General features: G+C 31.4%; 1 long non-coding RNA gene across 1 annotated transcript; it reads left to right on the forward strand.

The window, feature by feature from the left end:
- Positions 1-445: 445 nt before the first annotated feature.
- LOC128296257 (uncharacterized) lies at positions 446-3,116 on the forward strand. Its single transcript, XR_008286804.1, has 4 exons — positions 446-507; positions 841-907; positions 1,521-1,745; positions 2,633-3,116. It is a non-coding gene; the product is annotated as an uncharacterized LOC128296257 (long non-coding RNA).
- The last annotated feature ends 7,267 nt before the right edge of the window (positions 3,117-10,383 follow it).

Here is a 10,383-nt window from a genome sequence, read left to right on the forward strand (position 1 = left end):
GTTTTAATCAAAATGGCGCCATTTTAATTTTTTCCCCCTAAAAATTTTCCCTCAAACCCTAAATTTTCCCCAAATCAAAATCCCAACCAATCTTTGCATCGTCGAACCCAACTTGTAACGATTGGAAAGTTAATAGTACCAGAAAATCCAATTTTGTGACTTCGTTTCTGTAAATCGATGTTGTAAATAATTTTATTAAATATTTACGAAATTATGTTGTAGGTGAATTGAATTTTGATTAGATAATTTCGTTGCTTTAGTGCTCAATTTAAGTACAGGGACTAAATTGCGCAAGTGGTAAAAGTGTGGTTGTTATTAAATAAAAAGCTAAATTATAACTAAGGGATTTATTTAATAAATAAACCATTATAAAAATGGTTACTATAGTGGCCAGTTATGATTTACATATGTCTTTAATATATATTATAAAATTTTAAAATTTTATGGGAATATAATAAATATATAATAATATAAAAGTGGGTAAGAGAAATCGGAAAAATAAAAAGGGTAAGAACATTTTTTTCTTTTCTTCTCTTCATCTTCCCCAAAATGCCGAAACCCTAGAGGAGAAAAGGGTGAAAGAAATTCTTTAAAATTTCTTCTTTTCCTTAACTGTGAGAAGGGAAATTGGTGGTGAAAGGAAAACTGAAAACTTCATGTTTTCTTCTATATTATATATATTATCTGTACATTTACTTTTCTTTTCTTTTCTATATTGGAAACTTTTGAGCCAGGGGGAAAATTGTAAACGAATAAAGCTTTACTTTCTCGTGATAAAAGTTTTTAATTGTGAAAAGCTTTAACTAGCAGCAGATTTAATTCTGTTCTTTGTATTTTTAGTGGATTTCGACCATAGTTGGAGTTACCTTGCAATTGTTGGCTCGGATGTAAGGAAGGTGCTCTTAAGGTAGGTGCTCTTAGGGTCTTCAAATCTTGGTATATAGTTTATTGGAACCAAAACTTAAATTCGGTGTAGAGACTATTTCACTTGACATTTAAATAGAATGCTTATTTTCCTGGCTAGAGATTGTCTGACTATGTTGTTAGATGGTCAATAGACATTCAAAATTTCATTTGTTGTGATATTTGGTGGATACTGATTTAATTTTATGCTTCCAGAGTGTCCCAAGTCGGTAGTATCAAAACAAAATGGAATTGCATCAAAACTTTACCTGATTTATCTGGCACTAGTTTGTCTTCTGTTCCCTAATTCTATCAATGAATTTAAAAAAGAAAAGAAAAAAAAAACACTTACCAGCCAGTTGGAATGGTTGAACCAGGAACCTGTAGTTTGTGTGGCACGACAAAAAACCAATTCCACTGGAAAAATAAGGGTTTTATGTGTAATTTCTCAAAATTTTATTTCTAACTAACAAGACCTCAACTTGTTTTATTTGAAAGATCATACCATTAACATTAATAAACAATTCGACCCCGGTCTGGTTTTTTTAACATTGTAATCTATTATTATTACTGGTAGCCAGCAAAAGTTGAAGTGCATTATTCTCCTGTATTTGCAGGTAGAGCAACTTGTGTCAAATTCGGCTCAGATGCAAAGTACTTGGCAGTAGGATCAATGGATCGTAACCTCCGCATGTTTGGCGTTCCCGAAGGCGATGCTTCAATGGAATCATAAAAAGGCTCCTTCTGTTCAACTTATTTGGCAAGTTGGTTGTTAAAACATTCTTTAAGATTGCTAATTGCGACTGTCATGTTTTGTGGTCGGCATAATCGGAGATTTCGAGGTATGTTCAAATATTTAGTTTTTTTCTGTTCCCAAAACACATTTGAGGCTTAGGGCATTGATGTTTACCAGTTTTGGTCATTTACTCCAGCAATGTATGTGCTTTGTATCATCTGAAAGATGTTCAAGAAATGAAAAGCCAACCAATTTACTTGTCACTTTTATCATAGAGAAACATAGAGACAAATTTTTAATTGGAAATTCCCCTTACTAGCCTAAACATTATTGAATATTTATTTTTAGACCCCCCTTTTTTAGTTTCATTGTGTATCCTTGATTGGTGTTTATTTGTGGATGGTATATGTAGTTTTATGAAACCATTATCTATGATACACTTGGTAATTTGTGTATTAATGTATTTGTGTTATATTTTCGTATATTCGTCTTGTTGGATATCAATTCGAATGAGAAAAGTTGGATTTTTTAAATATATGTGTATATTATTTTATATTAGTCAAACATCATGATCAAGCAATACAGGTAATGGTAATGTAGCTGCCAAATCATGTTTGCATACAGGGCTTTATTTATATCTTATTGTGCCTTTTTTGATAAACCTTATTCTTTCTGAAATGCATATCAGTGTAATTTCCCTTTTGAAGCTTTCAAACCACTTGAAACTTCTCTGATTGTTATATTAGAATGCAATGGTAACGCATATGTGATACCAACATTCATAGTAATAAACTATCACGATGAATTATTCATTGTGCTTACAATTATGATAAATAAAAATCTATTATAGAAGATACAGTACAAATGAAATTAAGTGCAAGAACCTTAAACACTCAGTCCTTTTTTTTTTTTTTTTGTTATTCTCAGACCTTTTGATATTAAAGGGAATACAAAACCAGAAAAAGTTTTAAGTTTTTGATCCGGTCTGTGCAGGATTGGTCATTACACAATCTCTAAAGAGATGAATGAGGTCTGCAATTGGCTTACAGCAAGGTTGGAGCTCGAGGGATAACACTAAATATAGCGAAGAGTCGGGAAGCAATAAAGGTGAAAAGAGAGAAGACTGCATATGTTACAAGTAGGTAGTAAACAAAATGGATTGTTAGGGTATATGGTATACTTGGATCTGGAGATGTTTCACTAATGGGGCTTCCCTTGTAGAAATAAGAGATTAGTAGAGTTTCTTGGAATTGAAGTTGCAATTTCAGACTGTATTAGTTGTTATGTAGTATAACATCAATATCAATGTCCATCGTCTTAGGAACCTTTTTATTTGTTTACTTTTGTACATTGGGTTGAATGTTGGTGGTATATATTTTGGCTAAATGTTAGTGTATTTTGATATTGGATCGATTTTTGTAATGAATATTCAACCTTTATTTTAATTTTAATTTAATATTTTTTAGTTGTATTTAAAGCACAATTTCTATTCATTGTAAATATTTATGAAAATATATTAATATTGAAACAATAAAAAATAGAAAATAAATACCTTAAACGTACTTATTCCAACCTTTTTAAGATTGTCTTAAATGGGTTTATCCTAACTTTTTAAAGGCTGCCTTAGACGGGTTTATTGTGACAGTCCAAAATTGATCCTAGTCGGGAGGTGGTTTCGGGACCACAAAACCGAGGCATAAAAATAATTTATAATTTATTTTGATGCCTATAATATGTGTTAATTCATGTGTGACATTTTGATGTTTCGATTTAGAGTTATAAATGTGAATTTCATTAGAAAGGATCTAGTAGTAAACTTTGAAAGTATGATGGGGAAATGTGTGATGACTAGTTGAACATGCATGCAAAAATAAGGGATTTGCATGTCAATTTCCCCCCCCCAACATGAAGTGGCCGGCCATGGCAAGAGTGGATGGACAAAACATGTCATGAAACATGTTTTGTTGGTGCATTAGGGTGAAATAATAAAATAAAGAGCATGGGCAAAGAAAGAAAAAAATGGTCTCATCCATGCTTCCCCTTGGCCGTGAGTTGAGAGAAAGGAAAAGAAAAAATTTGGTTCATCCATTCTCATTTTTTGGGCTGAAAATTCTAAGAAGGAAGGAAATTTTGCTCCATTTTAGTTTAGAAGAGATCTAGAAGGAGATTTGGCTATACTTGCATCAAGATTAAGGTATGTTGAGGTTGTGTCATGAGATTCATGCTTGTTTTGGTTGCTAACTTGATGTGCATGTTAGCCATGGTTCAAATCCTTGCTATGCCATGAAAAATGGTATTTGGCCAAGGTTGATATTGTGTTAAAGCCATTGCATGCTAAATGTGAAGCTTGTTGATGATGCATGTAATGATGGATTGACTACTCTTGAAATTTCTTTTTAGTATTCTTGAGTAGGACATTGAATTCTTTGTTTAACCATGACCGAAGTTGAAAGAGTATGGTTGTGATGTATTCGACCATGGTGCATTCATGAGCATGATTTATGCTTGTTACTTGATTGGTAAAATTTGTGTTTGGATGGGTATGAACCCCTTGAGATTGACCTTGCACCTATTTGTGTATACATGTTTGCACATGATGTATTGGCATGACATATATATTATTTCAAGGTATATATTTGCTTGTGATGATGTTTCGGTTATGAAGTACATGAGAGATGTGTATTGAGCTACAATATGTAATGCGTTAGTTAGTAAAATGCATGCTGTTTTGTGTGGTATTAAGTGCATAATTGGCCTCAACATGGACATGCATATTCGCCACATGAGGGGAAATTGGTGTGCATGCATTCGGTTAGAGGCAAGCATATTGATGCCTATTCTTGGCTTAGAAAATTCGGCTAAGAGGAATATTAACTAATGTGTTGAGTTCGATTCGTGATTTCGTACATATGCGACTTTGATGCCTAATGAGCATATATATTGGCTAGGTATCTTGAATTCCTCTTTCGATGCTCAAATGATAAAACCAATTTATTTGTTAAATTAAGCTCAAGAGCAAAGGGGAGCTAAATCCGATAAGGGGAAGGAAAAAGTCGTCGAATAGCCGTCGAAATCGTTCGACCACGTCCGAGGTAAGTTTTCGAGTATCGAAACTTAGATTTTGATTCGATTGAATGAAGTAATAAGCAATCGAAATTGTGCCTTTGTATGTGGCCATTGAGCCGAAATGATATTTTTGCTAAGTGAATTGTGCATAAAAGTTGTGTTATGAAATTGAAACAAAGATGTGTATGAATGTTCGAGTGATATCCGGGCTAAGCCCGAAGGCAATTGTGCGAGTTATGATATCCGGGCTAAGCCCGAAGGCAATTGGGCGAGTTATGATATCCGGGCTAAGCCCGAAGGCAATTGTGCAAATTGTGATATCCGGGTTAAGTCCCGAAGGCCTTTGTGCGGGTTACCATAACCGGCTATGTCCCGAAGGCGTTTGAACGAGTAGCTATATCCGGATAAACTCCGAAGGTATGTGATTCGAGAACTTTGAACTTGCTGGAAAATTTTCAGTTAATGCACTTGTGAAATTCCCAACAACAAGGTATGTTTTGTGTGTGCTTCGCACACTATGAGTAAGTGCGTATGAATATTCGCTCTAATGATAAATGAGCTATCGGCATTAACTAGGCCGTTATTTGTGTATGAATATAAGAGTTGGGATTGTGAAGTAAGCATGTCTTTGAGAAATTGTGCATATGAATTATTGTTTAGCTACTTGAATGCTATGCTTTGGTTGTGTGTATATTATGGCTCGAAACTTACTAAGCATAAATTGCTTACTCCGTTTCTTTGTTTCTCTGTTTATAGATTTTGCTCGTTAGCGATCGGATTCGAGATCATAGAAGTTGAAGTCAACCACACTATCAAAGCCCTTTTTGGTACTCCTTTAGTTGAGTTTTGGATATGGCATGTATAGGACCACCCTCGGTTGTTTTAAGTACTTTGTGATGTATATGTGTGCGGCCATGCGAAAATGGTTCGTAAAAGTGGAGTATGGAATTTGACCATATGTGGTTTGTAATTATATTTGGTTTCATGATGTGATTATGGTTTGGAATGAGAGTGTTGGTCACATGATCAGCCATTGGAATGGCTAAATATGATCATATGTGGACCTAAGTATGACTAGACTATAGTTGGTCCATGGGAACTACAATATAGGTAAAGCCTACCTTAAAAACAGAGGCTGCCAGCTGCAGTGACGTGGATGTGAAAAATCACCAAAATTTGTAGGAATAGTGTTAAATAGTGAATAAATTATGTGATCGAACCTTGACGAGTCTATTTTCATATGAAAGTAACGAAACGATCATATGAACAGTATACTGAGAGATATTAAAGTTCTCGTGAGACAGGGCCAGAACGGTTTCTGGGTCCCCTGTCGCGACTTTGAAAATTTACCATAAATTATCCAGAATGAATTAGAAGTCATGCCTTATGTGTCCAGATTCCTTTTTCAGTATAGTTTCATTAGAAACAAACGGCATTAGTATTGAAACCCTGTACAGAGAGATATTCAAGTTGTAACACGCGAAGGTCAGTATAGTCGACCCCTGTAACATGGGTGACTTTAACTAATAAACTGTACCAATTGGACTGACCAAAAATTCTAGAAAAAAATCCAGGGATGGATATATGAGTCTAAATTCAGGGAAAATTTACGGAATCAGTTTCCGAGTTCTGTAACTCGAGATATGCTTTTTAAGGCAACAGTGACGCAGTTTTCCAGCTTGCCTGGGAATGTCAAGTTGGTCGGTGCTATAAGTGGTTTTGGCTTGTTAACCCCTCGTGTCCGACACCGGCATCGGTCTCGGGTTCGGGGTGTTACATTTATCCTAATTTTTTTAAAGGTTGTCTTAGGCAAGGTATGTCTTAACCTTTTTAAAGTTGTATTAGACGGCTTTATCTCAACTTTTGTAAAGGTTGCTTTAGACACGGTCTATCCCAGCCTTTTTAGGGTTGCTTTAGACGAGTCTATCCTAACCTTTTTTAAGGGTTGCCTTAGACAATGTCTATCCCAACCTTTTTAAGGTTGCCTTAAATGAGTCTATCCCAACCTTTTTCAAGAATTACCTTAGATAAGGTTTATCCCAACCTTTTTGAGGTTGCCTTAAACGAGTCGATCTCAACCTTTTTTAAGGGTTGCCTTAGACTGACCTATCCCAACCTTTTTAAGGTTGTCTTATATGGGTTTATCCTAACCTTTTTCAAAGATTGGCCTTGACTAGGTCTATCCCAACCTTTTTTAAAGGTCGGCATTGACTAAGCCTTTCACAACCCTTTAATAAGGGTCGGCCTATGTTGACTTATGGCAACGCTTTTTGAAAAGCGTCGCGGAGCCTATGCCAACTGTACTATAGACAACCTTTTTGGAAGCGTCGAGAGAAGCGTCGCGAAACCTATGCCAACCTTTTGTACATCATCTTAGGTAAAAAAAAGTGTTGCGATAGGGTTGTTTTGTTGAAGTGTTAGTAAACTTTTAAAGCTCATGCGTTAGTTGGTTAAAACGCGTAGGTAAAGAACCTTGTTTGAGAAGCTTGAAGCCTTGTTCGAGAGCACCGCATCACCCATCAAGTTTTTAAGGTTGTTCTTTAATTATCAAATGCTATTTATGTAGGTTATTGCCATGTACATAGAGACTTAGAATATCATAAATGTTTATAAGTGTTTGAATTTGTAAAATCAAGTGTTGTTTGTAACCTCCTTGAAAGGTTTAAACAAGTATTTGAATTATAAATTGGATTGAACATGTTTATGACTTGGAACTGTGTTTATATATGATTTAGTAATGTTTTTAAATGCTTTGGAACCATGAGACATGATTTGATTGTATTTAAGGATACTTTAGAGTATTTTAAATTGTTTTAGGGACACTTAGTGAGTGATGTCACAACTACGGAGTTGCAAAGCCGCAATCACAAGGTCCAACATTGCGACTTTGCATTCCCATCGTCGCGACCATATTAACTTAGATAGCCGCGTCGCAATGTCCTAAGTTTCTCATCGCGCCCCTATAACGACCTTGCATTTCTTTCAAGTTGTTTTGACCTTTCGGAGCCCATTTTGGATTCTGATCACCTCTGATTAACTCAAAATAAATTCTAAACGGTTTTAGATTGTTTTTAAAACTTTCAATTTATCTAAAACATATATTAATTATTTAAAAAATGTTTTAAACCCTAAATCCTTAAAAAAAAATATTTCTTACACTTTCATGCTTCCATGGCATCTCCCATTTGTAGCGATCATCAGGATGGGTGATGAGTGTTACATCTCTTCAACTTTCTCTCTGTCCTCATCTTTTTCAACTATTTGCTTGTTAAGGTGAACCGTCCTCCTTAACACCACCATATATTCCTCCTTGTTGTACCTTGTATAAACAATTTCAATTTTATTAATTATAATTTGTATATTGATGTTGTACTGATTTCTTTTGAAGTATGTATTGATATTATTTTTATATTATATTATATTGGGGAAACAAATAATTATGTTTTAAACCTTGGTATTTTAAATTATTATTCTTTGTTTAGATTATAGTACATTATCCTGAATATTGTTAATTTTTACTAATTTTTTTAAGTAAACTTAAAATATTACATATCCGAAACGTTAAATTTATATAATGAAAAATTAAATCTATTTAATACAGCAAAATTGCTTTAAATATATGTTTTCTACATCTAACATACGCACCAATTGTATATAAACATTATTTAATCACAAACCATAAATTCACTATTTTAATTCATTTATTTTCATCTTTTCACTTATACTTAACATTTATATTCATTTTAAGTGAAAAAAAGTACATTTACATTTTTTTGTTGTTATTTATATTGAGGAAATTAGTTTTAAATAACATAACTTAAATTTTGCATTGTTTTCAAGAAATTCATGAACACATTTTTTTTAAAAAATAAAATTTAAAAGGTCAATATTTAATATACTAGTGATGCATTTTTTTTTAACTTTGGCAAGTAAAACTATAAATTTGTCATGTATTACATTTCTTTTTAATTTTTTCCCATAACTTATTTATATTTGTCATCGCCTAATTTTACTTGTAAAACTTTTAAATTTCATAGTAATGTATCAAATATTTTCTCATTTTAAAATCTTTATAATATCATAAACATTTTCAATACTATTTACACCTTAGTAGTTTTCTTTCACAATATTTATACGTTTAATACACTTAATTATTCACAGATATATTATATTTAAATAATTTTTACACAATAATCCGTGTATTGTCCAGGTAAAAAACTAGTATAATATACAAACATTTTTAAAGTTTTATGTCTCTTTCTTAAAAATAAAAATATTTCTTTCGTAAAACTATGCATTTTTTTTAATTTACACTAAAATAAAACAGTGTTTAATAAAGTTATATAAGTCAATTTATTTTTTAATACATTAAAATCATTTTTCAGGTAAATGAGATTTTTGTAGGATTATTGTTAAATTAAGCTTGAACAAATAGATATATATTTGTGTTGATTTAATTAAATGAATATGTTTGCAAACGTTAAAAATAGTTACATGATTGTATAATTAAATATGTTTATAGATAGTAAACAAATAACAAATAAATAAATTTATAAATAATCAAATATAAATATTAATAACTATATTAAAACAGCACACTAAAAATAATAATTCTGTATACTATAATATTGAATTTGAAATATTATAAAGTTCCAGTTATGCATAGACATCAAAAGAATAGGAGAAAGACAGTGGCTATGTTCACCAGGGTTGGCCCCACTTACAGTGGGCATTTTAATATCATTATTGTGTTCTATTAGGCTTTGCTGCTTCTCCTGATTAGGTTTTCTTTGCCATAGGGGGATAAGGTTGTCTTATTTCCTTCAATTATTGGACAAACAAAGTGCATCAAATCTATCATGCTACAAAGTTCTATTTTTTCTTTTTCAGATGTCAATCATGGTTTAAAAATTTCTAGTTATTAATTTCCAAGTAAAAATTACATTGTCATTTTAATAGTTATATTTTTAATCCGTAAATTTAATAATTAAATGTATTTTAATTTATAAATTTGATGGCATGATATTTTAAAATTTTTTATGTTATTATCTAAAATTAAAAATATATACAATTTATATTTTTAAGTTATGGTGAACTACAATTTTAAGTATTATGTCTCAAATCTTAATGTAATCTAAATTCAAAAATCTAAATGGTTGAATGAAGAAAAGTTATATTAATCCTTTTTAAGTTCAAGGCTTCTTTTTATCAAGTGATATCATTCTCATTGAAACACGTTACCATTTTTATTTATTATTATGAAGTAGACCATTTTTCTTACAATTATGGGCTTTTTTTTTTTTGAGGAATTTTGATTTAAAGAATATACGATATGGTAATAGGATTATATAAATGTAAAATTATGAGGTGAAATATTATATATCTTGTTTGTTTATTTAACTAAAATATAAGATTTTGATGTTTGATTGATGAAATGTAAAACTAGTTAGAATATTTTATTAAATTATTATTGTTATCAAATTTATTTTTAACAAGTTTAGCTCTTTTTAAAAAATATTTTTAATTTTAATTTTCATAAAATTATTAGAATTTTTATTTTTATTACAATTTATATATTGATAAGTAAATATATATATATATATATATATATATATATATGTTGAAATAAATTTATGAAAATTGAGACTAAAATGTATTTATACTTATCAATATATAAA

The sequence above is a fragment of the Gossypium arboreum genome, chromosome 8 (genome assembly GCF_025698485.1).
Source record: "Gossypium arboreum isolate Shixiya-1 chromosome 8, ASM2569848v2, whole genome shotgun sequence".
NCBI classification, from domain to species: domain Eukaryota; kingdom Viridiplantae; phylum Streptophyta; class Magnoliopsida; order Malvales; family Malvaceae; genus Gossypium; species Gossypium arboreum.